Genomic DNA, 26,668 nt, shown 5'->3' on the forward strand with positions numbered 1-26,668 from the left:
GCCCCAGGAATATCATGAACTGGAACGGCAGAGGAAGGCTGGGGCCATGTGTGCACCCCTGATCCCGGCTCCAAAGCCCATAAAGAGGATCTCGCCCCCGCTAGAAGAGACCCAGTTTGAGTGGGACCCCACCGGAGAAGACCTCATGGGGTTCACTCAGGAGACTCGGGCAGCTGCAGCGGAGCGTGCTGAGTGCTGCCGCCAACAGCTCGAGGTCTTCGAGAGGGAGCGGAGAGAGAGGCGGGTCCGGGAACAGCAAGCTCAAATAAGGAGCGCGGAGCAGAAGAGCCGGGCCAGGAGAGACCCCCGTGCAGCGCATAGTCCCCGCACCACCGGGACTGTGATCAAGTTTAACATGCAGCATGGGTGGGGCTTCATCCGAGACCACCGCACCCCAGGCGACGTCTTTGTAACCAGGAGAGACGTTGAGTCCCACCTACCGGAGGGACACAGAGGTCGTGACCTTTACATCGGGGACGAGGTCACCTTTACCCGGCACAAGTGTGCCAAAGGACCTTACGCCCTCCATGTGCATCGCCTGACGGAGGAGGAGCTGCGGTGTGAGGAAGAACAAGAGGACCCGGACGGGTCTGAAGTTAGAGGTAACCATAAAGAAAGAGCAGGAGGACGTCGTCGTTAAGTACAGCGAAGCAGAAGCTGTATATAGTTGCCCGTCGGGGCACCGTGAACTGTTACTGCTGCTATCATAGTCCCCGTTGGGACCAGCAAGTGTGAACTGTTTACCCGTTTAACCCTTAAATCCCACTGACCGAGGACTGAGAGCGGTCATTCCTCCCTAATACCTGGCCGAGGACTGAGAGCGGCCACCTTCCCTTTTGTATATAGTTGCGCGTCCTAAAGCGCCCCCTACCGGTTTTATAGGAAAATCATTTTTCAAGAAAAGACTGTCGCACTTTACCCGGTCACGCGTTGCACAGTGACCGGAGGAGGAGCAAGAAGTGAGGAAAAGTCTACAAGAATGTTTTATATGAAAAGTTTTATTGATATATATATATATAATGTTTTGTATGATGTTTTATATGTTTATGCAAAAATTTGTATGTTTTGTGGTGTTTTGTTCTTACAGCCCGAGGACGTGCTGTGATTTACCAGGGGGGAATGTAGCACCCTGAGGATTCGGCTGCTACAGGGGTATTGCACCTCAACCCAGAGGTGTGATATTCCACTCCCGGATAAGGATGGAGAGTGGGACTGAGCTCGGTAGCTGCATGCACTACACACATCCCATTTCCGGGGAACAGACCAACGGTACTCCCACTTAGAAATGTGCAGGTACGACCGAGTCTGTTCCTGGCTGGAGTGGGAGGGGGGTGGTACATCCCAGTAGTGTAGGGGCAGATAGGGGGAGCAGCCTGGGTAAAGATAGGAGCTCATTGGGTGCTGGTCACCTGAGCTCACACATAGAGGGAGTATATAAGGTGGGCACCATCTAAGATCAGGGTCAGTCTGTCAGAGTGGAGGCAGTCAGCGAGTCTTTGCAGAGAAGTCAGAGGAAGAGGAGCAGAGCAGCCCCAGGCCCAGAGAGAGTGAGAGAGGAGAAGAAAGAGAGACCCAGAGGGGGAAACGAAAAGGAACTCTAAGAACCCACATACAAACACAGGGTGAAGAGTTGGCAAAAGGGAACCGGATCCCAAACTGGTGGGGGCTAAAGCACACCTCAGCCAGAGACCGGAGGCCGTGGGCAGGATCTGCCACGGCCACCCACCACATCCACCCCGAAGGCAAACCACGTGGAGGGTCAGGGAACCCAAGGCCAAGGGTCTCCCAACAGAAGGCCCGAGGGAGCTGGACCTAGGTGGATCACTAGTGGGGACGGCCAGAGGAAAGGACAGAAGGAGAGCTCAGGGCCACGCTCCGGACTTGTTTGGGGGTTTGCTGAATCCAGGACCTGGTGGACGCAGCACGGCTCGGGTGGTCACTTGAAGCTGGAGTGACCGGAACATCAGCAGTGAGTAAATACCCTAAACTGCACAACCCGACTCTGTCTTTAATTACCATCTATGCTGCACCACCACAACCCCCATCCTCTGCACCTGACCCCCTGAGGCTATACCCCACCCGTTGGGGGTTATACTACCAAAAGCTGCACCAACACCATCAGCCTCAGCGGACCCTGCTGCAGCGGCGGCCATTGTGACCGCAATACAACGGGTGGCGTAGTCGACAATAAAGAACTTAATAACATCTGTAGGACTGCCACATACAACTGAGTTTGACACCCTGGGCACGGACCGGGTCACAGCCACTCGGAGACTACAACCCCCATCTGATCCGGCTCCGGGTATTCCCCTAAAGAATATGGCCCAGGGGGCGCGTCACTTATACCTGTGGGACAGGTCTGGGGGATATTCCATGGGCTTTTGACATGTTAATGAGATGAACACATAAGAGTTAATGTGTAGCAGTCCCTATTGTAAGTGGGGAGAAGACACTGGTTCTAGACCTCCTGCAGCACAAAGCCATAGACTCACCAGGGTGTCCAGCACAGACCTGACAATAGTACTTATACCTGTGGGACAGGTCTGGGGGATATTCCATGGGCTTTTGACATGTTAATTGTATGAACACATAAGAGTTAATGTGTAGCAGTCCCTATTGTAAGTGGGGAGAAGACACTGAATCTAGACCTCCTGCAGCACAAAGCCATAGACTCACCAGGGTGTCCAGCACAGACCTGATAATAGTACTTATACCTGTGGGACAGGTCTGGGGGATATTCCATGGGCTTTTGACATGTTAATGAGATGAACACATAAGAGTTAATGTGTAGCAGTCCCTATTGTAAGTGGGGAAAAGACACTGGTTCTAGACCTCCTGCAGCACAAAGCCATAGACTCACCAGGGTGTCCAGCACAGACCTGACAATAGTACTTATACCTGTGGGACAGGTCTGGGGGATATTCCATGGGCTTTTGACATGTTAATTGTATGAACACATAAGAGTTAATGTGTAGCAGTCCCTATTGTAAGTGGGGAGAAGACACTGAATCTAGACCTCCTGCAGCACAAAGCCATAGACTCACCAGGGTGTCCAGCACAGACCTGATAATAGTACTTATACCTGTGGGACAGGTCTGGGGGATATTCCATGGGCTTTTGACATGTTAATGAGATGAACACATAAGAGTTAATGTGTAGCAGTCCCTATTGTAAGTGGGGAGAAGACACTGGTTCTAGACCTCCTGCAGCACAAAGCCATAGACTCACCAGGGTGTCCAGCACAGACCTGACAATAGTACTTATACCTGTGGGACCAGTTTGGGGGATATTCCATGTGCTTTTGACATGTTAATGAGATGAACACCACAGACCTGACTAGTACTTATACATATGGGACCCCTGTGGGGGATAGTCCATAGACTTTTGATATGTTAATCGAACGAAAACAAAAGGCTTAATATGTAACAGTCCCTATTGTAAGTGTAATATACAATACTGGACCTCAGCTCTCTCATTTGACTTTGGTCTGTGAACATTTACTATGCCATTCCTGTGTCATGCTCTGTTTATGCAATAAAGATAGAAGGAAGTTTCATGGAAAATGTCATCTAATTATAGGACTATGGTTTACTGTGGAGGATTCCTGTGTGGACTGGTTGTTATTTTCACATTTGGTCTGGGAATTGCTCTTCTTTGACCTTACACATCACTTCACAACCAACAGGTGGGGGGATAACAGCAGCATACAGAGCCCCCCTCCTCTGCCTGGAGGTGACATCACAGGATGGGGGGATGAGCACCAACAGACCAGGTCTTAAAAATGTGTGTAAGACTTTTGGATGTTGGTCATTTCTTGGAGTCAATCGAATTGAAAACTTGACCCGGTTTCTTCCTCCCCTGGATCCTAAACACAAAATGTAAGTGATAGGTTTCTGGTTTATTTCCTTTTCTTTTAAGAAATTTGTATGCACATTTTTACTATGTGTCATTTATTATCGTCCTATTATATTCATTAATACCTTTCTGACTGCTTAATTAACTGTTGTTTGCACTTTTGCTTTTCCTTTTTTATTTTCCTGTCTTATATACAGTAGCTGTGTCAGGACTTTTGCTCCCTAAGCCAATCTTTCTATAAATAATTTTTCAGTAGATAGGATATTTTGATCATCTCTTATTACATTCTTGTGTGCTGTTGCAAAAGAAACGCAATTAAGGTGTTTTGATTTTATTCTTCATTATGCCATTTACTGATCAGGTTAATTCATTGTATATTATGATAGATCAGACTTTTAAGAATATAGCGATACTAAATATCTGTATTTTTTTTTTATTTCTTAATTTTAATGGAGAAAAAGGGTGATTTGAATTTTTATATTTTCTTTTTTAAAAAAACAAAAACATTTATTTCTTTACAATTTATTGTATTTGTTAATCGCCTTAGGGGACTTGAACCTGCAATTGTCTGATCACTTTTATTATATACAGCAATATCATAATATTGTATATATATCCTGGAGCCAGATTGACAGCGCTATTGATCAGGTTACCAGACAAGGGCAGAACTTCAATCTATGCATGGCTGTTAGAGGCAGATGATGTCTGAATATCAGCTATCAAGTGCGAGGAAAGATGCCGGTTCTGCATGTGAGCTCGCATCAAAGACGGGGACACTGCTGATGACGTATATGTACGTCATTGGTAGGGGCATACATAGAAATCATGGGGTCTCATTGCAGAAAGTCTAATTGCCACCCCAACAAAAAATAAATATTTGTCTGTGTCACAGAGGAGCAGATCTCACAACTTTCCATCATTTACATAGTAATTTTCCTCCTGCTGACGTCCTAGATTCCTCTTTCATTGCCCCATAAAGTGTGATGACAACAAAAGTGCCCCCAAACACAGAATGATACCCCCCATGGTGAATTCCTCCACATGCACAGTATAATGACCCTATTGTACCCCACTTCAACTCCCAAGGCAAAGTATGGTGACCCTAACACAGTGTGATCCCCCAACTGCGACCCCCGCAGAGCCCTCCATACACTATAATGTGCCTGCATACAGTATAATGATCAGCACTAGCCCTCCAAACAGTATAATGGACCCCACACAACCCTTCACACTGTATAATTGATTTCATACACTATAATGGCCCCCCACATAGCCCTCAAAATATTATAATGGCTCCACATAGCCTTCCATATAGTATAATACGCCACTGATAATCCTCCATAGAGTATAATGCGCCCCCATAATCCTCCATATAGTATAATGCGCCCCCATAATCTTCCATATAGCATAATTCACCCTCCATAATCCTCTATATAGTATAATTCGCCCCTCATAATCCTACATATAGTATAATGAACTTTCCATAGTCCTCCATAAAATATAATGCACTCCCCATAGTCCTCCATACAGTATATTACACAGCCCATAGGGTAAAATGCAACTCCCATATAGTTAAATGCACCCCACAGTCCTGCAGTATTATGGGCACCACGTTCTTACTGATTTTAAAATACCGTATATTTTAAATAAGTCGACCCGAGTATAGGCCGAGGCCCCTAATTTTACCACAAAAAACTGGGGACACGTATTGACTTGAGAATAAGCCTAGGGTGGGAAATGCAGCAGCTACTGGTAAATTTCCCCATCCTGGTATATATTGCACCACCTCATCCCCGAATCCTGGTATGTGTGGCCTCCTCAATCCCCCAATCCTGGAATGTGTGGCCTTCTCAATTCCCCAATCCTGGAATGTGTTGCCTCCTCAATCCCCCAATCCTGGTATGTGTGGCCTCCTCAATCCTCCAATCCTGGTATGTGAGGCCTCCCCAATCCCCCAATCCTGGTATGTGTGGCCTTTCCAAATCTGGTATGTGTGGCCTCCTCAATGCCCCAATCCTGGTATGTGTGGCCTCACCAATCCCCCAATCCTGGTATGTGCGGCCTCCCCAATCCTGGTATGTGTGGCCTCTCCAATCCCCAATCCTGGTATGTGTGGCCTCCCCAATCCCCCAATCCTGGTATGTGTGGCCTCCCCAATCCTCCAATCCTGATATGTGTGGCCTCCCCAATCCTCCAATCCTGGTATGTGTGGCCTCCCTAATCCCCCAATCCTGGTATGTGTGGCCTCCTCAATCCCCCAATCCTGGTATGTGTGGCCTCCTCAATCCTCCAATCCTGGTATGTGAGGCCTCCCCAATCCCCCAATCCTGGTATGTATGGCCTCCCCATCCCCCAATCCTGGTATCTGTGGCTTCCCCAATCCCCCAATCCTGGTATGTGTGGCCTCTCCAAATCTGGTATGTGTGGCCTCCTCAATACCCCAATCCTGGTATGTGTGGCCTCACCAATCCCCCAATCCTGGTATGTGTGGCCTCCCCAATCCTGGTATGTGTGGCCTCTCCAATCCCCAATCCTGGTATGTGTGGCCTCCCCAATCCTGGTATGTGTGGCCTCCCCAATCCTCCAATCCTGGTATGTGTGGCCTCCCCAATCCTCCAATCCTGGTATGTGTGGCCTCCCTAATCCCCCAATCCTGGTATGTGTGGCCTCCTCAATGCCCCAATCCTGGTATGTGTGGCCTCCTCAATCCCCCAATCCTGGTATGTGTGGCCTCCTCAATCCCCCAATCCTGGTATGTGTGGCCTCCTCAATCCCCCAGTCCTGGTATATGTGGCCCCCTCAATCCCCCAATCCTGGTATGTGTGGCCTCCTCATCCCCCAATTTTGGTATGTGTGGCCTCCTCAATCCCCCAATCCTGGTATGTGTGGCCTCCCTAATCCTGGTATGTATGGCCTCCCCATCCCCCAATCCTGGTATGTGTGGCTTCCCCAATCCCCCCAATCCTGGTATGTGTGGCCTCCCCAATCCTGGTATGTGTGGCCTCTCCAATCCCCAATCCTAGTATGTGTGGCCTCCCCAATCCCCAATCCTGGTATGTGTGGCCTCTCCAAATCTGGTATGTGTGGCCTCCTCAATACCCCAATCCTGGTATGTGTGACCTCCCCAGTCCCCCAATCCTGGTATGTGTGGCCTCCCCAATCCTGGTATGTGTGGCCTCTCCAATCCCCAATCCTGGTATGTGTGGCCTCCCCAATCCCCCAATCCTGGTATGTGTGGCCTCCCCAATCCTCCAATCCTGGTATGTGTGGCCTCACCAATCCTCCAATCCTGGTATGTGTGGCCTCCCCAATCCCCCAATCCTGGTATGTGTGGCCTCCTGAATCCCCCAATCCTGGTATGTGTGGCCTCCCCAATCCCCCAATCCTGGTATGTATGGCCTCCCCATCCACCAATCCTGGTATGTGTGGGCTCTCCAATCCCCAATCCTGGTATGTATGGCCTCCCCAATCCCCCAATCCTGGTATGTGTGGCCTCCCCAATCCTCCAATCCTGGTATGTGTGGCCTCCCCAATCCTCCAATCCTGGTATGTGTGCCCCCCCAATCCTGGTATGTGTGGCCTCCTCAATCCCCCAGTCCTGGTATGTGTGACCTCCTCAATCCCCCAATCCTGGTATGTGTCGCCTCCTCAATCCCCCAATCCTGGTATGTGTGGCCTCCTCAATCCCCCAATCCTGGTATGTGTAGCCTCCTCAATCCCCCAATCCTTGTATGTGTGCCCTCCTCAATCCCCCAATCCTGGTTTGTGTGCCCTCCTCAATCCCCCAATCCTGGTATGTGTGGCCTCCTCAATCCCCCAATTTTGGTATGTGTGGCCTCCTCAATCCCCCAATTTTGGTATGTGTGGCCTCCTCAATCCCCCAATCCTGGTCTGTGTGGCCTCCTCGTCCCCCAATCCTAGTATGTATGGCCCCAATCACTGCATACATAAAATTTATATTCACCTTCCTTCCTCATCTCTGCTCCAGCGCTGCATCCTGTCTGCTGCAGCTCATGTTGGTGTCTGAGCAGCGCGCGCTCTCAGACACTGATGTGAGCTGCTGCTGGCACATTCACTCTTCTCCACGCCAGGACTATGGGCGTGGAAAAGCATGAATATGCATTCTCTTTAGCAGCGGGCACTGACAGCAGGAGCCGAGGCTCAGCGCTCCTCCATGCCCGCTACTAAAGAGAATGAATATTCCCTCTTCTCCACGCGCATGCCCCTTTAGCAGTGGGCACACGTGGTAGCTGCAGCATCGGCTACCATGTGTGTCCGCTCCTCCACTTCCGCAACCCGCTCCTCCGCCGCCACAACTTCCCTCCCCCAATACTCACCTATCCTGGTTCCCACGCTGCTTGGGGCCCTCCTGGCTCACGGGTCCCCCTCCGGTCACGTGCCCCATAGCAGTGGTGTGGCCTGCCACCATTGGCGCTACGCCACTGGTTATTGGTCTTGAAAGGGTTAAATGTGCTCCTAAAGATCCTTCAAAAGACCCATCCATACTATCTTTTACTAGATCTGAAACAGGTAACATTTTATTAGCCCCATCCTGCTACTGTGACTGAAAGCCACACCGCTACTGACTGCTAGCCACCCAGCACTCGTGGGCCCCGTAAGCTGTGACCTGAAACACAATCAAATGAACCCAAAAACTGCCTAAGACCAACAAGAGAAACTCCAAACATGTTATCCTGTATTAAAACAGGCTGAACTCCAGCAACCTCATCACTTCTACCAGATATTGCTAAATGTGCATGTGTGTCTGCAAGCTGATGACTTAGCAAAGGGCCCCGCTGAACACCAATGCCAGAGCTGCTTGTACAGAATCCCCTGAAGAAACAACGAATTTGATTTGTAAAGGTGGGACCACCGCACCGAGTCCACCACCAACAACTTGATTGAAAGTGTCTCCTGGCCATACTAGTGTCTGCTGTAAATCCTCTTTTGGCTGCGCAGCTCTGGAACCTCTGGAACCAGGCAAAGGTAAAGGAAAGAAAACAGAACACCAGTATACTGCTCATCTCTACCAGCAGGTGGCGACAAAACAGCATCCTGCACATCTCCTGCCAGCCCGACACTCAAATAGAACAGCAGATGGCGCTGCAACCTCACTCCTGCCACTACTTACTGTACAGCTGGGGGGCGAGGCTGCTCATTTGAAGACCAAGGCTCTAAAGAAGAGGAACTTTTTTAACCCAACAGCTGCAGCAGCTGGAATATCTGTGTCAGCCATTACTTGTCTCCTAAACTGCCTGGTGTAACATCTCCTGGCTGCTGTCATGAAGGTGCTGACGAGCCCTCACTAAAGGGCCCCTGTCCCCTCCGCTTGGAGAATCCGCACATCTGTCTGACGACTCCTGTCTGTCCGGACCTTGGCTCCCTTCTGATATGTGAGGCCAGGAGCGGGCAAATATTAGCCTGGGGGGCAATCACAGCAGTGGCCCAAGAGTAACAGCCCATCCTTAACACGTTTACTTCCAGCTGCTTCGTAGGCTATGTTCACACAACCTTACTGTTTTCTTGAGTGCTGCCCGTCAAAAAAAAAATGGCAGCACTTGGACTAGTGCAGATGAGCGTTTGTACTGGTCAGGTGTAGTACACTTATGCTTACGTATCAATATCTCTAAGCCGAACATACATATACATATACAGGTGTAGTAAAGCAAGGTACGCTGCGTTTTTCTACACTCCTAAAGAAACATATCCCAGGAGTAAAGGGGGTCACGTGTAAGAGTAGGTCTACTAGACCGTTGCGTCTATGAATATTTTTATGTATGAAGAACTTGGCACTCAGATGTGATTAATTGTGATGAAATTTTAATATAGCGATATCCAGACATATCCTCTATTTCTGGATATTGCTAAAATAAAATGTCATCACAATTTATCACATCTGAGGTGCCAAGTTCTTCATACACTTTTATGGGATTGGATCCTACTGGCGCACGACCTACCAGCCGTGTCTTGTCTTTTCTTTAATATGAATATTTTTAGTGGTTTTTTTTCATAGTCGCTCAACCAAGTCACCAATGGAAACTTCAGCTCCACAGCAAAGGAATAAAGTTATAGTATATGATGTACCAGTCACTTATTATCCTGTGTGTACGTCGTATACCACATACACTATACAGGAGAATATATGTCCTGCCAATCAATGTGCTCATCTCTACTGGTATATGATATATCATGACTACACACATCAGATATTATACACAGGATAGTATGTGACAATTATATAATACACTAGGATGACTGACATCAGATACTACAGCAGTCACATATTATCCTTTGTATAATATCTGATGTCTGTGCACATAGTATGTGATATACCAGTCACAGATTATCCTGTATATAATATGGGATGTCTATTCATATAGTAGATTATATCCAGTATACGGGATCATATGTAACTAGTATATATTACAGCAGTAACATATGATCCTGTATACAACATCTGATGTCTGTACACAGAGGATATTACATCCAGCATACAGTATAGTATATGACTGGTATATAATACACTATGACTACATCAGATATTACAGCAGTCACATATTATCCTGTATGTAACATTGAATGTATGTGCATGTAGTAAATTACATCAAGTATACAGATGAAGGAATGGTATATACAGTATATTGTGATATTGACTAGAGATGAGCGTTGTTCTACTCGAACTGTTCGCCAATCTCAAATTCGAGCTGTTTTGGGCGGTGTTCGAGCCGTTCGGCGAACACGAACGATTTGAGAAAAATTCGGCTGTTCGAGGTTATGTTCGATAACTGTTCGTGCACCAAAATCATAACTGGATTTTTTCTCAGTAATGATGAAAATTAATGTTAATACGCAGTTTGAGTGTACAGCGGGGCGGGGGGAGGGGCAGGGGATGGATCTCTGCAGGAATAATGAAGATCTCCATTTTTTTTTCTCTTTCCCGCATTTACAGTGGGGAGGTGCAATCTGTCAGCCTATCAGCAGCGCACACACGGAGCGAAGTGCTTTTTTTCACACAAGCAAGGGCATGTGTCATTGGCAGTGTATGTCACATGTCCTTGCCCTATAAGACCCAGCCATTTTCCCGTCGCCACCATTTTCTCACTGCTGCAGCTGCGTGTTAGACGGCACCGCTGTTGCTGTGTGCGCTATACTTTGTTAATTTTCGCACAAATCTACAGATAGCTTGGGAGTAGGGAATAGTTGTGATTGCAGTCCTTTTAAGGACTAGGTTACAGCATTTCCTACGACTTTTATCAGGCAGGTCTGTGCTCTTAAATAGATAGGTTGGGAGTAAAGACTAATTGTAATTGCAGTCCTTTTCAGGACTAAGTTACATCATTTCCTACGACTTTTATCAGGCAGGTCTGTGCTCTTAAATAGATAGGTTGGGAGTAAAGACTAATTGTAATTGCAGTCCTTTTGAGGGCTAGGTTACATCAGGTCCTATCACTTTTTGCCAGGCAGGTCTGTGCCAGTGCTGTGCAAGTTTTTTTCACAGCATTTGGCTAAATCTAGCAAAGCTAATCCTTTTTGGCCTATTGCAGAGTGTGTTAGTCAGTGGAGTAGCCTATCTGTGTTGCAAGCTACACCACCTGTGTATAGAATACAATTTTTTTACTGCACCTAGTGAAGTAAAACCTTTTGGGCATAGCATCATTCTATTAGTCCATCTATACTAACCTCCACCAGGTTGCAAATTCAATATAATTTTTTTCTGCATCGAGCTCTGAAAAAATATTTAGGCTTCTAGCAGTGTGTGGGACTTGTTCTATTAGTCCATCTATACTAACCTCCATCAGGTTGCAAATTCAATATCATTTTTTTCTGCATCTAGCTCTGAAAAAATATTTAGGCTTCTAGCAGGGTGTGGGACTTGTTCTATTAGTCCATCTATACTGACCTCCATCAGGTTGCAAAGTCAATATAATTTTTTTCTGCATCGAGCTCTGAAAAAATATTTCAGCTTGTAGCAGTGTGTGGCACTTCTTCTATTAGTCCATCTATACTAACCTCCATCAGGTTGCAAATTCAATATAATGTTTTTCTGCATGTAGCTTTGAAAAAATATTTCAGCTAGTAGTATTGTGTGGGACTTGTTCTATTAGTCCATCTATACTGACCTCCATCAAGTTGCAAATTCAATATAATTTTTTTCTGCATCTAGCTCTGAAAAAATATTTCAGCTTCTAGCAGTGTGTGGGACTTGTTCTATTAGTCCATCTATACTGACCTCCATCAGGTTGAAAATTCAATATAATTTTTATCTGCATCTAACCCAGCCAATACTTTTGGCCTAATACCACAGTTTGGCCACTCAGCTCTGCTCAGTTCCCATCCATTGTTTTTTTGCGCAAACAACTCCAGAGTTGTGAAGTAGTTAACCACCAAAATGAGTGGAAAAAGGCCTGCTGCTGGTGGAAAGGGGAATAGGCGTGTTGGGAAGGGGAAAAAAGGTTGTGTCCGTGGGGTAGGTGTTAAAGCAACAGTAACATCTGCAGAAGAAAGACCATCTTCCAGCCAAACTAAAATGTCTACTACTTTTAGCGGACAATGTGATAAGATCCCTTTCTTACGGCCACGCGAATCGCTACAAATTCCAGATGAGGCACAAAAACAGCAGGTGCTTCAACGGATGTCAAGTGCTTCTTTAAGTGGGCTCTCCTCCACCTCAACTTCAACATCACAAATACTCCAGTCCTCAGAGGTGTCACCCCAATCGCACTTGCTTCGTCACAGCTCCCAAGTCTCCAGCTGCCCGTCTGAGTATGGGGTAGAATAGATGGTTGAGTCTGCAGAACTGTTTACTCATACTATAGCCTGGGAATCAGAGGTCGACTCCAGCGCTTCTGTGTATCCAGACGAGGAAATGATCTGCCCTGATGCCCAGAATCTTTATGAGTCGGATCCAGGACCAGACGCAGAAGGTCCTGACCATAATGTAGACCCTCATTCCCAAACTGTAACTCCTGTTGGTGGAGACAATGAGGAAGACGATGATGAGACCCAAATACCTGATTGGAGTGACAACTTAAGTTTTTTGTCAGGGCAGGAACAGGTTGGCTCTGAGGACGACGGGTGTGATAACACACAGGGTGATGATGATGAGGTTGGAGATCCCACTTACTGTCAACCCACAGTCAGCCAGTCGATGAGGTCAGCAGAGGAGGTGGAGGAGGATGCTAGTGACGACGAGGTCAGGTTGCGCCTTCCTGGACAGAGATGTAGTACTGGAAGCACGTCAACAACTGCATCCACAAACACAACTCTGCCTCTGACCACAAGTCATGGTGGCTCTTCAGGTCGCATGGGTGCTAAGCCTTGCATAGCCTGGGCATTTTTTCAGATCGATAAAGATGACCCAACTCGTGTTATCTGTAACATTTGTCAGCAAACCTAAGTAGAGGCCAAAAAATACATAGTTTGAGTACTTCATGCATGAACCGGCACATGGACATGAAGCATAAGTTGCAGTGGGAAGCTCAGTGTGCTACAATGCGGCCTAGCCGGCCGGGCCGACCACCGTCTGCCACATCTTGTGCATCCGCGGCCTCTTCATCCTCTGTGACTGGGGGGACAGCAGTCACACCTGTTTTGGGACGCAGACCTGCCACCTCTTTACCCGCAACAGCCAGCGTGATTGGCAGGTCATCATTTTCTTTGGAGGTGGTAACACCAGCTGGTGTTGAGCGCTGTCCGACATCAATAACACCACCTTTGGATCAAGGCAACCTAACATGTCCGCCTGCATCTTCCTCACAGACTGGCAGTTTGCCGGGGACCCCCTTCTCAACCCCGTCTAAGCACAACAGCCAGCCCTCGGTCCCTCAGATGTGGACAAGTAAAAGACCATTTCCTACTAGCCATGAGAAAGCTAAGAGGTTGAATTTCACCATCTGCAAGCTCTTGGCTACAGAAATGCTGCCTTTCCGCCTGGTGGACACAGAGGATTTTCGAGACCTTATGTCTGTCGCAGTGCCCCAGTACCAGATGCCCAGTCGGCACTACTTCTCAAAGAAAGGTGTGCCTGCGCTCCACCAGCATGTCGCACACAACATCACCGCTTCTTTGAGAAACTCTGTGTGTGACAGGGTGCATTTCACCACAGACACTTGGACGAGTAGGCATGGACAGGGGCGTTACATGTCGCTGACTGGGCACTGGGTAACTATGGTGACAGCAGGACAAGGGGCTGCTGTCCAAGTCTTGCCGTCCCCACGAGTTGTGCGTCTATCCTCTTTATCTCAAAGTTCCTCCACTGCTTCTGCCTCCTCAACCTCCTCTCGGTCCTCCACCTGCACCCAAAGCCTGTCTGGTCATGCCACAAGCATTCTAACTGCGCAGAAGGGATCCTGCACACCTCCTTACTAAGCTGGCAGCAGGGCTCAACGTCATCAGGCGGTTTTTACTTTGAAATGTCTGGGAAATGTGAGTCACACAGCTGAGGAATTGTGGTCAGCTCTGGAGAACCAGTTTCATGAATGGTTGTCTCCACTGGACCTGAAACCAGGGAAGGCCGTGTGCGACAATGCTGCAAACCTGGGTGCGGCCCTTCGCCGGGGCAATGTCACACACGTGCCTTGCATGGCTCACGTGTTGAACCTGGTTGTCCAGCAATTTTTAGCCCACTATCCCAGACTAGATGGCCTTCTGCAGAGGGCACGGTCGCTGTGTGCTCACTTCCGCCGTTCGCATCCCGCAGCTCAGCGACTTACATCTCTACAGAAGTCGTTGGGCCTGCCACTTGACCGGCTAAAATGCGATGTGCCTACCCGGTGGAATTCAACTCTGCACATGTTGCAGCGACTGTGGCAGCACCGACAAGCCCTGGTGCAATACGTTCTGACGTATAGCCTGGGCCAACGAGATCCAGAGGTGGGGCAAATCACGCTGGAGGAGTGGTCTCAAATCAGGGACCTATGCACCCTTCTGCCCAGTTTTGAAATGGCGACGAAGATGTTTAGTGCTGACGATGCCATTATCAGCATGACTATTCCGGTGATTTACATGCTGAAGCACATGTTAAACAGAATTCGGAGTCAGGTGCTGGCACAAGAGGAGGTGGAGGAAGTAGAAGAGGAGGAGTTGTATGCGGAAGGGCTAACATCTGCAAGGTCCAGATGGTCGGCAGCACCAAGGCGGCAGGCATGTGAGGGTGGGGGAGATGGTTTTACCAGGGTGCATGGTAGCAGCCAAACTAGTGAGGAAGGTGCAGGAGCCCAGGAAGAAGTGGAGGACGAACTGATGGAAGACTCATCAGATGAGGGAGACCTTGATCACATTTCTGTTGTGCGAGGTTGGGGGGAGAGGACAGAGGAAGGAAGCATGATTGTTACCCCGCCACCAACACAACAGGGACTTGGTGCTCCTGGATGCGCAAGACACATGAGTGCCTTCTTGCTGCACTACCTGCAACATGACCCTCGAATTGTGAGAATTAGAAATAATCCTGACTACTGGGTTGCCACACTGTTAGATCCCCGGTACGAAAGTAAATTTGCAGAAATTATTCCTGCCATAGAAAGGGATGCACGCATGCAGGAGTATCAGCAGAGACTGTTGCAGAATCTTACATGTGCTTTTCCACAAAACACCAGTGGTGCACGTAGTGAATCTCACAGTTCCAACTTGCCAACCGTGGGACCGTCGAGTGTTCAGCACTCAAACCGTAACAGAAACACAGTATCTGCTGGTAACATCAATTTTGCAGAATCATTTCACCACTTTTTTAGCCCATCCTTTGCAAGGCCACAGGAGACAAGAAGTCTGACACATAGTCAACGCCTAGAGACGATGGTACAGGAGTATCTCCAAGTAAACATTGAAGCCATGACTGTGTCACTAGACCCTTGCTCTTTTTGGGCTTCCAATCTGGATAAATGGCCGGAGCTCGCCACTTACGCCTTGGAGATCTTGTCATGTCCCACAGCCAGCGTTCTGTCTGAATGTGTGTTCAGCGCTGCTGGTGGTGTGCTGACAGATAAGCGCACGCGGCTCTCCACTGATAATGTAGACAGAGTCACGTTCATAAAGATGAACAAATCATGGATCCGAAACGACTTTTCTACCCCTGTGTCATCCTGGGGAGAGTAAAAGCTTGATGATTTGTTAAAATCACCTCACCAACCGTTTTAAGCTTTAAAATTACTAATCATGTTTATCTGTATCTTGGCTGGAAAATTATTTGGGCTTTGTAGCAGCGTGCAGTACTGATTCTATTAGGCCATCTATACTAAGCTCCACCAGATTTAAAATTACTAATCATGTTTATCTGTATCTTGGCTGGAAAATAATTTGGGCTTTGCAGCAGTGTGCAGTACTGATTCTATTAGGCCATCTATACTAAGCTCCACCAGCTTTCAAATTAATAATAATTTTTAGCTGCATCTAGCCCGGAAAATAATTTTGGGTCTCCTAGATGCGCAAGACACATGAGTGCCTTCTTGCTGCACTACCTGCAACATGACCCTCAGATTGTCAGAATTCGAAGTAATCCTGACTACTGGGTTGCCACACTCTTAGATCCCCCACACTCTTCGATCAACCATTTCATTTTAATAAAGAACAAAAAAATGGTCATTTTTGAAATTATAAGCATTAGCAGGTTATTAGAAACTGAAATCAAACAGTTTTCAACTCAAAACTTTATTCTAGGTGATGTTACATTTGCACATAGGACCCCTTGTTCGAAAGGAGCTTCTGAACTGTCTCGTCCATTGAATTTGTCAGGTTTTGGATGGTTTCTGCTTCAATTGTTTTGCATGTGGACAGAATACCCTCCCAGAGCTGTTGCTTAGATGTGAACTGCCTCCTGCCATCATAGACACTCCTTTTGATGATGCTCCAGAGGTTCTGAATGGGGTTGAGGTCAGGGGAGCATGGGGGTCACACCATAAGTTTGTCCCCTTTTATGCCCATATCAGCCAGAGATGCAGATGTGTTATGTGCAGCATGAGACGGTGCATTATCATGCACGAAAATGATCTTGCTGTGGAATACATGGTTCTTCTTCTTGAACCATGGCAGGAAGTGCTGTTTGAGAAACTCCACATACATTATGGAGTTCATCTTTACCCCTTCAGGGATCCTAAAGGGGCCGATAATCTCTCTCCCCATGATTCCAGCCCAAAACATTACTCCACCTCCTCCTTGTTGGCGCTGTAGCCGTGTTTGCGTGGGTTGTCCATCAACCAGCCATCCTCCACTCCATCCATCTGGACCATCGAGCGTTGCACGGCACTCATCCGTGAACAAAACAGTTTTGAAGTCAGTCTTCATGTATTGTTTGGCCCACTGGAGCCGTTTCTGCTTGTGTGCAGTGGATAGAGGAGGTCGACAGGATGGCTTACGCACAGCTGCAAACCTCTGAAGGACTCTGCATCTTGTTGTTTGGGGGACGTTGGAGGCACCAGCCGCTTCAAAAACTTGTCTGCTGCTATGACAAGGCTTTTTTGCAGCTGCTCTTTTTACCGGACGTAATTGCCTGTAGGAAAGAGTCCTCAATTTTACCTTATCAGCACGCACACATGTGTACTGTGAATGAGATACATACTTCTTGATTGTGCGATGATCAGGATGAAGTGTCTTGGCAATGTTGATTGTAGTCATGCCTTGACCTAAACACTCCACAATTTGTTGCTTCTCAGCAGCCGACACATCCTTTTTCTTTCCCATTTTGGCAGAAAATGTAGGCTGCTTAATAATGTGGGACAGCCTTCTTAAGTAGTCTTGCCTTTCATTGGACACACCTGCCAAACTAATTAGCACAGGTGTCTGCAAGTGCTTACAGTGATATAAAGAGCCCTGACACACATCACCATCAATGAGTTTAACTGACAAACAAACAAATTCTTCCCTTATCACTCCTAAACACTTTTTGCATAATAATTTGGAACACAGTGTACATGTGCTTTTCCACAAAACACCAGTGGTTCACGTAGTGAATCTTACAGTTCTAACTTGACAACCGTGGTCTGTATGGAGTTGTTCAATAAAGGGCCCAAAATTAAGATAACATAGACGGGAGAGATCTCTATGAATAGGAATTCCTAAGTATTTGATAGCCTGTGAGGGCCAGGCAAAGGGAAAGTTGGACTGGATGGAATCCTGTATGGATTTGGGGAAGGAGACATCGAGGGCCTCAGACTTCGCTGCATTGATTTTAAAATTTGACCATGTAACAAAGTGATCTATTTCAGCCATAACAGCAGGGATGGATATATGTGATTGAGTGATATATACTAGGACATCATCAGCAAATGCAGAGCACTTGTACTCGGTGCCTCCCACCTCAATATTGGGGTTATGGCGAATTGATGAGAGCAGGTGCTCCGTCACTAGAATGTATAAGAGAGGGGACAGAGGACATCCCTGCCTTGTCCCATTGGTGATTATGAAAGGTGATGAAAATGTTCTGATGCGCCCCCTGGGCCTTGGGACACCCGGAGCCGGACCCTTTTTGGTGGATGCTGGTGGTTGTAGTCTCCGTGGCGGCGACCCGGTTCTGTGGCTCAGGGCGGTCAAACCAGTGGCGGAACTATTTATGTGGTTTTGATGTTTAAATGTCCGACTACGTCACCCGTGGATTGCGGTCAGAGTGAACCGCCCCTGCAGGGCAGACCGCTGAGGCTGGTGTTGTGGGTGCAGCAGAGCATAGTATAACTCCCCACGGGAGGAGTATAGCCTCAGGGCAGTGTATGCGGAGGATGGGGGTGATGGTGCAGGGCAGCAGCAGTAACGACACGGAGTCAGTGATGCAGTCCAGGGCCTTTACTCACAGTTCTTATTATCCAGACCACTTCTGCAGGTAACGGCTGCCCACGTCGTTCTGTGCTCACCAGGTGAGGGGCTCAGACAACTCCCAGATAACTTTGGAGCGCTTCACAGGACCCCCTTTGTGTGTCCTTTGTCTGGCCTTTCTTACCAACGCTTCTGTCCGGCTGCCTCGGGCCTCCTCTTGGTAAACTTGGCGCCAGTTTCCCTGACCCTATGTGGTGCATTCCTAGTGGGTGTAGCGAGGGGCTGCGTCACATAAAATGTCACAGCCTCCGGTTTTTAGCTGAGGGTCGTTTCCCGCCTCCACTAGTTTCGGGGACCGGTCTCCCCCTTTGGCCTGACCCCTCCACGCAGGTGGATTCGGGCGTGCGGTGGCGACTCGCCCGTCCGCAACCCTGGGATCCCTTCGTTCCTTGTTCCTGGAGCCTTCTCCGCTCCTCTTCCTTCCTTCTCCCTCTTCCAGGCCTGGGCCTCTGTTACTAGGCCCGCCTCCGGAGCAGAGCTCATGCAGAGCCCCTGCTCCCTGTCACTTCTGCTCAGACTTCTCTGAACTGAACTAAGATTGTGCCCACCTTTTATACTCCCTTCTCAATGCACCCAGGAACTGCTTCCTCCCTGCTCCTGCACTACAGGGTTCCCCTTCCTCGGTGTTCCCTCCCCCCACTCCAGCCAGGGACAGGGACTGTCGTGCCCATCTCAGGGGCATATTGGTCGCCCTGCCCCACGGCAATGTGATGTAATGCATGCAGATGTCGGGGTCCTGATCCACACTCCATCCTTACCTGAGAGTGAGATATCACACCTCTGGGTGAGGTGCAATACCACTGTAGCAACCGAGCCCTCGGGGTGCTACAGTTCCATTTATCTTCAGCCTAGGTGACGTATTGCGATACAGGGCCGTGATTCCCCTAGACCCCTACCCCAAGCTTTTTAAGAGAATAATATATGGCGTGCCAGGAGACTCTATGGAATGCTTTCTCAGCATCCAACGAGAGTATCTAATTACAAATTTTTAACTGCATCTAGCCCAGGAAATACTTTGTGCCTAGTAGCAGAGTCAGCGGATTATCCCGGCTGTTAAGCAAGCTACACCACCTGTAGTTTGGACACTTAATTTTTTCAAAGGAAATGCTTCGGGACCCCGGGATACTCAGTGAAGAGCATCAGGAGGCACCCCAAGGCATAGGGGCTGGGACTGGCGGTAGGGCGCCTTGCGGTGGACCGCCGAGCTCTATCCTTATAAAAGCTTTTTAACTGCAGCAGCTTTAGTGGACGCTACTGGAGCTGGAATTATGCGGCTGCTGGCATGAGACTTGCCCTCCAATAGATCCTTGTAAAAGGATTTAAAGTGTATTCATTCAAATTAGAGGGACAATTTAAATTAAAAAGCTTAGACCTGCCTCCACCACAGCGGGGCTCGCTCGACCCACCAGCGGACAGGCACCAGTATTGGGAGAGGGGGACTGGCTGTCAGGGTCCACCGCAGCTCTGGCACAAAGCCGGCAACACGGAGGCCGCACGAGCAGGAACGGACTGGCCGTGTCGGCTTCGCACTTTTTTGGTTTTAGAAGGGCATGACATGCCTTTATCTGTGTCTCCCCCTCCTTTTACTCCTCCACCTCTTTTCTTTTCGCATGACTATATGTACTTGTCACTTTTCCATGTGTTAGTTGTGTCTTCTGAGAAGTTTGTCAGCTTTTGGACACCTTTGAAGGTGTTTTCTATGTGTTTTTGTTTGCCTGCCATTGGTTTTAATGGTGTTCGAAGGTGTTCGACGAACCGAACCGAACTCGAACACTACGGGGGTGGCTCAACGCTAATATTGACATCAGATATTTTGTGTACGATATTACGTGAGGTCATATATTATACTATGACTACAGATCATCAGATATTATACATTACCCAAGAGCGTACATAGAAATCATGGGGCCCCATAGCAGAAGTTGTAATTGGGCCCCCCACTAAAAAAATAATATATATTATTATTATTATATTATTATTATTATATTGGGCCATTTATATGGATACACCTAAATTAAATGGGAATGGTTGGTGTTATCAACTTCCTGTTTGTGGCACATTAGTTTATGGGAGGGGGAAAACTTTTCCAGATGGGTGGTGACCATGGCAGCCATTTTGAAGTCAGCCATTTTGGATCCAACTTTATTTTCTTCAATGGGAAGAGGGTCATGTGACACATCAAACGACTAGAGAATTTCATAAGAAAAACAATGGTGTGCTTGGTTTTAACGTAACTTTATTCTTTCATGAGTTTTTTACAACTTTATGACCACTTATAAAATGTGTTCAAAGTGCTGCCCATTGTGTTGGATTGTCATTGCAACCCTCTTCTCCCACTCTTGACACACTGATAGCAACACTGCAGAAGAAATGCTAGCACAGGCTTCCAGTATCCGTTGTTTCAGATGCTGCACATCTCGTATCTTGATGGTATGGTGTGGTATATGGGGTATAAAGATAGTGGGGCCATTCTTCATCAATGGAAACCTCAATGCCACTGGATATCTGAAATTGTTACACGATGATGTGTTGGCTTCTTTATGCACCGAAGATGGTGCACCACCACATTATGGGTGTCAGGTCTAAGCATTCCTACATGAACAGTTTCCTGGAAAGTGGATTGATCGTCGTGGGCCAGTTGAATGGCCACCAAGGTCTCCCGATCTGAGCCCCTTAGACTTTTATCTTTGGGGTCATCTGAAGGCAATTGTCTATGCTGTGAAGATACGAGATGTGCAGCATCTGAAACAATGGATATTGGAAGCCTGTGGGTAGCATTTCTTCTTCACAGAAGTTGCTCAGGTAGTGCAGCTCATGCAGGATGGCACATCAATGCGAGCTGTGGCAAGAAGGTTTTCTGTGTCTGTCAGCGTAGTGTCCAGAGGCTAGAGGCGCTACCAGGAGACAGGCCAGTACACCAGGAGACGTGGAGGGGGCCGTAGGAGGGCAACAACCCAGCAGCAGGACCGCTACCTCCTACTTTGTGCAAGGAGGAACAGGAGGAGCACTGCCAGAGCCCTATAAAATGACCTCCAGCAGGCCACAAATGTGCATGTGTCTGCACAAACGGTTAGAAACCGACTCCATGAGGGTGGTATGAGGGCCCGACGTCCACAGACTGGGGTTGTAGCAACTTCTGGGGGTTGTAGAGTCCGTCTCATGCTACCACGAGTATGAAAGCACAACCAACATTCAAAAGTGACCAAAACATCAGCCAGAAAGCATTTGTACTGAGATGTGGTCTGTGGTCCCCACCTGCAGAACCACTCCTTTACTGAGTGTGTCTTGATAATTGCCCATAATTTCCATCTATTGTCTATTCCATTTGCACAACAGCATGTGAAATTGATAGTCAATCAGTGTTGCTTTCTAAGTGGACAGTTTGATTTCACAGAAATTTGATTTACTTGGGAGTTATATTCTGTTGTTTAAGTGTTCCCTTTATTTTCTTGAGCAGTGTATATATATAATATATATGCTCTTCTGTGACCACACCGAATATATATCTTCCAACTGTGCAGCCTTTAGGCTATGTGCACACATTGCGTTTTTGATGCATTTTCACCGAAAACACTTTTTAATAAGTTTGCTATGCATAGCAATGCTAGTGCTGTGGAAATTTCCGCTCCGGATTCGCATTGCGTTAAAAAACGCAGCAAGACCATTGTTCTGGCGCTTCCGTCACCAATTCGTGCCCATTGACTTGAATTGAAATGCTGCAAACCTCCAGGTATATATGGATTTTCTGCGTTTCAATTAAGGTCAATGGCCGTGAATTCGTGGCAGAAACGCGGTGCGGGTGGTACCCGGGTTGGAGAGGACTACAACTCCTCTCATCCGACCGCTGATAACAGCGGGAGCGGCGTGACTGGGAGGAGCAGTAGTCTTCCCAGCCAAGCCGGGTGCCCGCGGTGTAAAAAAAAGAAAAAATAAAGTAAAAAAATAAACGTACACTCATCTGTCCGGCGGTCCCCGGTGTCCTCTCCTCCTCCAGTATACTGCGGGGAGTGGGCTTGCTCCACGCAGTGTACTAAGCTGCCAGGACCTGTGGTGACGTCAGCAATCAGCTGATCGGTCACGTGACCGATCAACTGATGCTCACGTGACAGCGGAAAAAATGCAGCGGAAATGCATAAAAACCGCATTGTGCGCACATACCCTAAAGGAGAGTTCTGTGACTGTTGCTTGGAGTTTTGGCTGTATGCATAGTCCCATCGTCTTCCAATTTTGTTTACCTTCCGAATTCGTCTCCCTCTGTTGTCTGAGTGCATATTTTGTATGTTTGGCATTTTCATTTATTACATCCTTTACTTGCTTGTCTAGTTTGTGTATGTATTCCTCCTCACTTTCCTGGGTAGGGAGGGGACAGATAAGGGCTAATTCAGGAGAACAGCAAGGTACGTTGCCCCAGTATCTTCACCATTAGAAGTAATCTGGGGAACAGGGATAGATAGGGCGCCCTTAACGTTAGGGACAGGGTAGGAGCCCATGGTCCCAGGCTGTCAGACAACAGAATCGTGACAGTAACACTAGCCCATACTATTTTTTGATCCATCATGGACCCTATTTCTGCTTTGACTGGGCAACTGCAGCAGCTAAATCTGGTGGTAGCAGGTATTCACTCTGTTGTTTTTCAACAACCGAATACATCCGTTTTGGGGACTGTGACACCCAAACAACCCCTGGTGGAGCCCAAGGTCGCTTTGCCTGGCAGCTTCTCTAGGGGGCGTGATAAGTTTGTTGTCTTCAGGGAAGCTTGTAAATTATACTTTAAGTTGCGGCCTCATTCATCTAGTACTGAGGAGCAACAGGTATGATCGGAATCTCGCTCCTGCAGGGTGACCCCCAAACCTGGGCATTTTCTCTTCCGGACGACTCTCAGTCACTACAGACGGTTAATTAATTTTTTCAGGCACTAGGTCACATATACGATGACCCCAACTGCGTCTCCCTGGCCGAGTCCACACTACGTCAGCTTCGGCAGGGAGATCAGCCGGCCGAGGAGTATTGCTCTGAGTTTCTGAGGTGGTCCACCAATACTAAATGTAATGACCCCGCACTCCATAGCCAGTTCATTCAAGGGTTATCGGTAAGGGTAAAGGATGCTTTTTCCCTGCATGAGTCTCCGGTCCCCCTAGAGGCGGCCCTGTCTCTGGCCATACGGGTGGACCACCAGTTTCGTCAGAGAAATAACGAAATACTCCTATTTGTGGGGGGCCCGGAGTCAAGGGAATCTGGGTCTGAAGCTAACATTGAACCCATGCAGTTGGGTGGGGCGGCACGTTCTGTGGGTGCAACGGTAGTTTCGCATAAAGGGGAGTGTGCTTTTTCTGTGGTGGAAAGTGTCATTTTGTGGGTACGTGTCCTTTCATACCCCCCAGTGAACAGTTGCCAGAGAAACTGAGGGGCCCGGGTTGCAGGGAGGTTGGCAATCTGGATGTACTTATTTCTTCTGTTGGTAGATCTCAATTTTTTCTACCCGCCAAGATCCATCTCGGCAAAGATAAGGCGGTCATTTCTGCTTTTCTGGACAATGGGGCGGGGTTAAATTTGATCAATGCCAGGTTCGTCCAGGCCGAGGGCCTCAAACCACAAGTATTATCTAAACCAATACCCATTATCGCTATTGACTCTGCACCCTGGATCGAGGGGTATTTTACTCAGATCATTCGGATGTTGCATATACGGTAGGAGCTATGCTCTCCGAACTTATAGACTGTTATGTGCTTGAGGGCCTACCCTCTCCTGTGGTTCTGGGATTACCCTGGCTTAAGCTACTCAATCCTGTGGTAGACTGGCAGACTCAGGAGGTGGTTAAATGGAGTGAGTCTTACTAGGAAAACTGCTTGGGCACCCGGCTAACAAGGGTGGGTACCCAATCTCTGCCTGAATACCTGTCTGACTTTGGTGATGTGTTTTCGGAACAGGGGTGTCAGGAACTGCCTCCACATTGTCCTTATGATTGCGCCATTAACCTTATTCTTGGGGCTAAGCTGCGAAGAGCAGGCTATACAATGTCTCTGGTCCAGAGAGGCAGGCCATGAAGGAATATATTGCTGAAAGTCTGGCAAAGGGTCATAATAGCCCTTCTTCATCTCCCGTTGCTGCAGGGTTTTTTCTTTGTCAAGAAAAAAGATGGATTCACCATGGATCCAGCAAAAGTCCGGGTGGTACTGGATTGGAATCGTCCTGAGGACCTAAAAGCCTTACAAAGGCTCTTGAGTTTCTCCAACTACTACCAAAAGTTCATCAAAGGTTTTTTGATAGTGGCCAAACCTTTGATGGATATGACCAGAAAAGGAGCGGACTTTTCCAATTGGTCCAGTCTGGCCTGTGTTATAATAATTATAATAAAGTCTTTTCTTACTTTGACATTCATTAACATCTAAGCTTTTAAAAGGCATTTATATCTCTTAGATTTAATATGATATTTAGTTGAAATAAGATTATGTTAACTTTTGTGGTTTATTGCTGACTTCCTTTCTACCTCACAATGAAAAGGAGTCTATGCTTAATTTTTCTTGGTATCATACATAAAAGGATGCTTCTGCAGTCAGACTATATGACCTTCATATCGTAGTTACATTTCTATTTTTTTATAGCTTTGTAACTTTACAAAACTAGAATTATTGTTAAGACACACCTTAAACTTTATCTATTTAAACTTGATGAAATGAAATTAGAGCAGACAGTTTGATTATGCTTATAACTTTTTTAGCTGTCACTTTGTCTCCATGCTAGCATGATCAATAAATAACAAGTTAGCTATCTTACGAATTCAGGTGTGGACGATTTCTAATTGGAAAGGGAGAAAACTCCACTGACAGCCTGGGAGGCTTTTGATACCTTGAAATAATGTTTTGCGTCTGCACCAATCCTTATACAGCCTGATGTCACTTAGCCATTTATTGTTGAAGTTGACGCATCTGAAGTGAGGGTGGAGGCTGTATTGTCGCAGGGTGCGTCTCACTGTAAATGGCGTCTGTGTGCATATTTTTCTAAGAAACTATCATCTGCTGAGAAAAATTTTGACATCGGCAACAAGGAACTTTTGGCAATTAAGTGGGCTTTTGAAGAGTGGCGTCATTTTCTGGAAGGGGCAGTATATCTAGCCATGGTAATCACTGATCATAAAAATCTATTGTATTTAGAATCTAAGCGTCTGATGCCTAGACAGGCAAGGTGGTCTCTATTCTTAACCAGATTCAGCTTTTTTTGTGACGTATAGGCCGAGGGATAAGGATGTTAAGGCGGATGCCATATCCTGTAGTTTTCCGTGGGGTGGAGCTAATTGTGAACCGGCACCTATACTACAAAAAGGAGTAGTTATTGCTGCTATAAGTTCTGATCTTGAGAAAGAAGTTATAGAGGCTCAGGGGGTATTACAGGGCATAGGTGTTAAAGGTAAACTATTCATACCTGTAAATCTACATCTTAAAATCATAAGTGAACATCATGATTCGGTCTTAGCCAGACACCCTGGTAGTAAAGCTCTCATTACCTGACGTTTTTAGTGGTCTGGGGTGCATCAGGATGTTTGGGAGGACATAGCTGCCTGTAGTGTGTGTGCATGTTCTAAGACCCCTAATACTCGTCCGTCTGGATCTCTCCAACCATTGGCGATTCCCAGTACTTATTGGACTCATTTATCAGTAGCTTTCATTACTGATTTACCAGTATCTGCAGGTACTGTTATATGTTATTGTGGCACCCTGCTGCGCATTGATGCCACAGATCCCAGAGGGTTACATGGAAGGATTCCTCCACAAGAGGCCCTCATAGCATTCACACACCTCCACCTTCCAGCTCAGACCAGCAGAGGGAGCCCGGATAGGGATATAAAAGGGGAAGGTGGAGCTAGGCAGTGCAGTCTGAAGTCTGGAGTCGCAATCTAGAGACTACAGTCTGCTGCAGCCAGAGAGGTTGTCAGGTCAGTTCAGACTCAGTGAGCTCAGATTAGTGAGTTTAGGGCGCGCCGACACCAAGAGAGCGGCGAAGCGCTGTGTGCCTGCTGCCG

The 26,668-nt window shown here is 47.4% G+C and overlaps 1 protein-coding gene across 1 annotated transcript in view; it reads left to right on the forward strand.

The window, feature by feature from the left end:
- The first annotated feature begins 3,648 nt into the window (after positions 1-3,648).
- Positions 3,649-26,668, forward strand: part of LOC141161982 (uncharacterized) — an 86,020-nt gene continuing 63,000 nt past the window's right edge. The window contains exon 1 of the mRNA XM_073647575.1: positions 3,649-3,878. The gene's annotated coding sequence lies outside the window, so the exon portion shown is untranslated. The remainder of the gene's footprint in view (positions 3,879-26,668) is intronic.

This window comes from Phyllobates terribilis, unplaced genomic scaffold (genome assembly GCF_046119375.1).
Source record: "Phyllobates terribilis strain yellow unplaced genomic scaffold, ASM4611937v1 Scaffold_9__5_contigs__length_417890890, whole genome shotgun sequence".
NCBI classification, from domain to species: Eukaryota; Metazoa; Chordata; class Amphibia; order Anura; family Dendrobatidae; genus Phyllobates; species Phyllobates terribilis.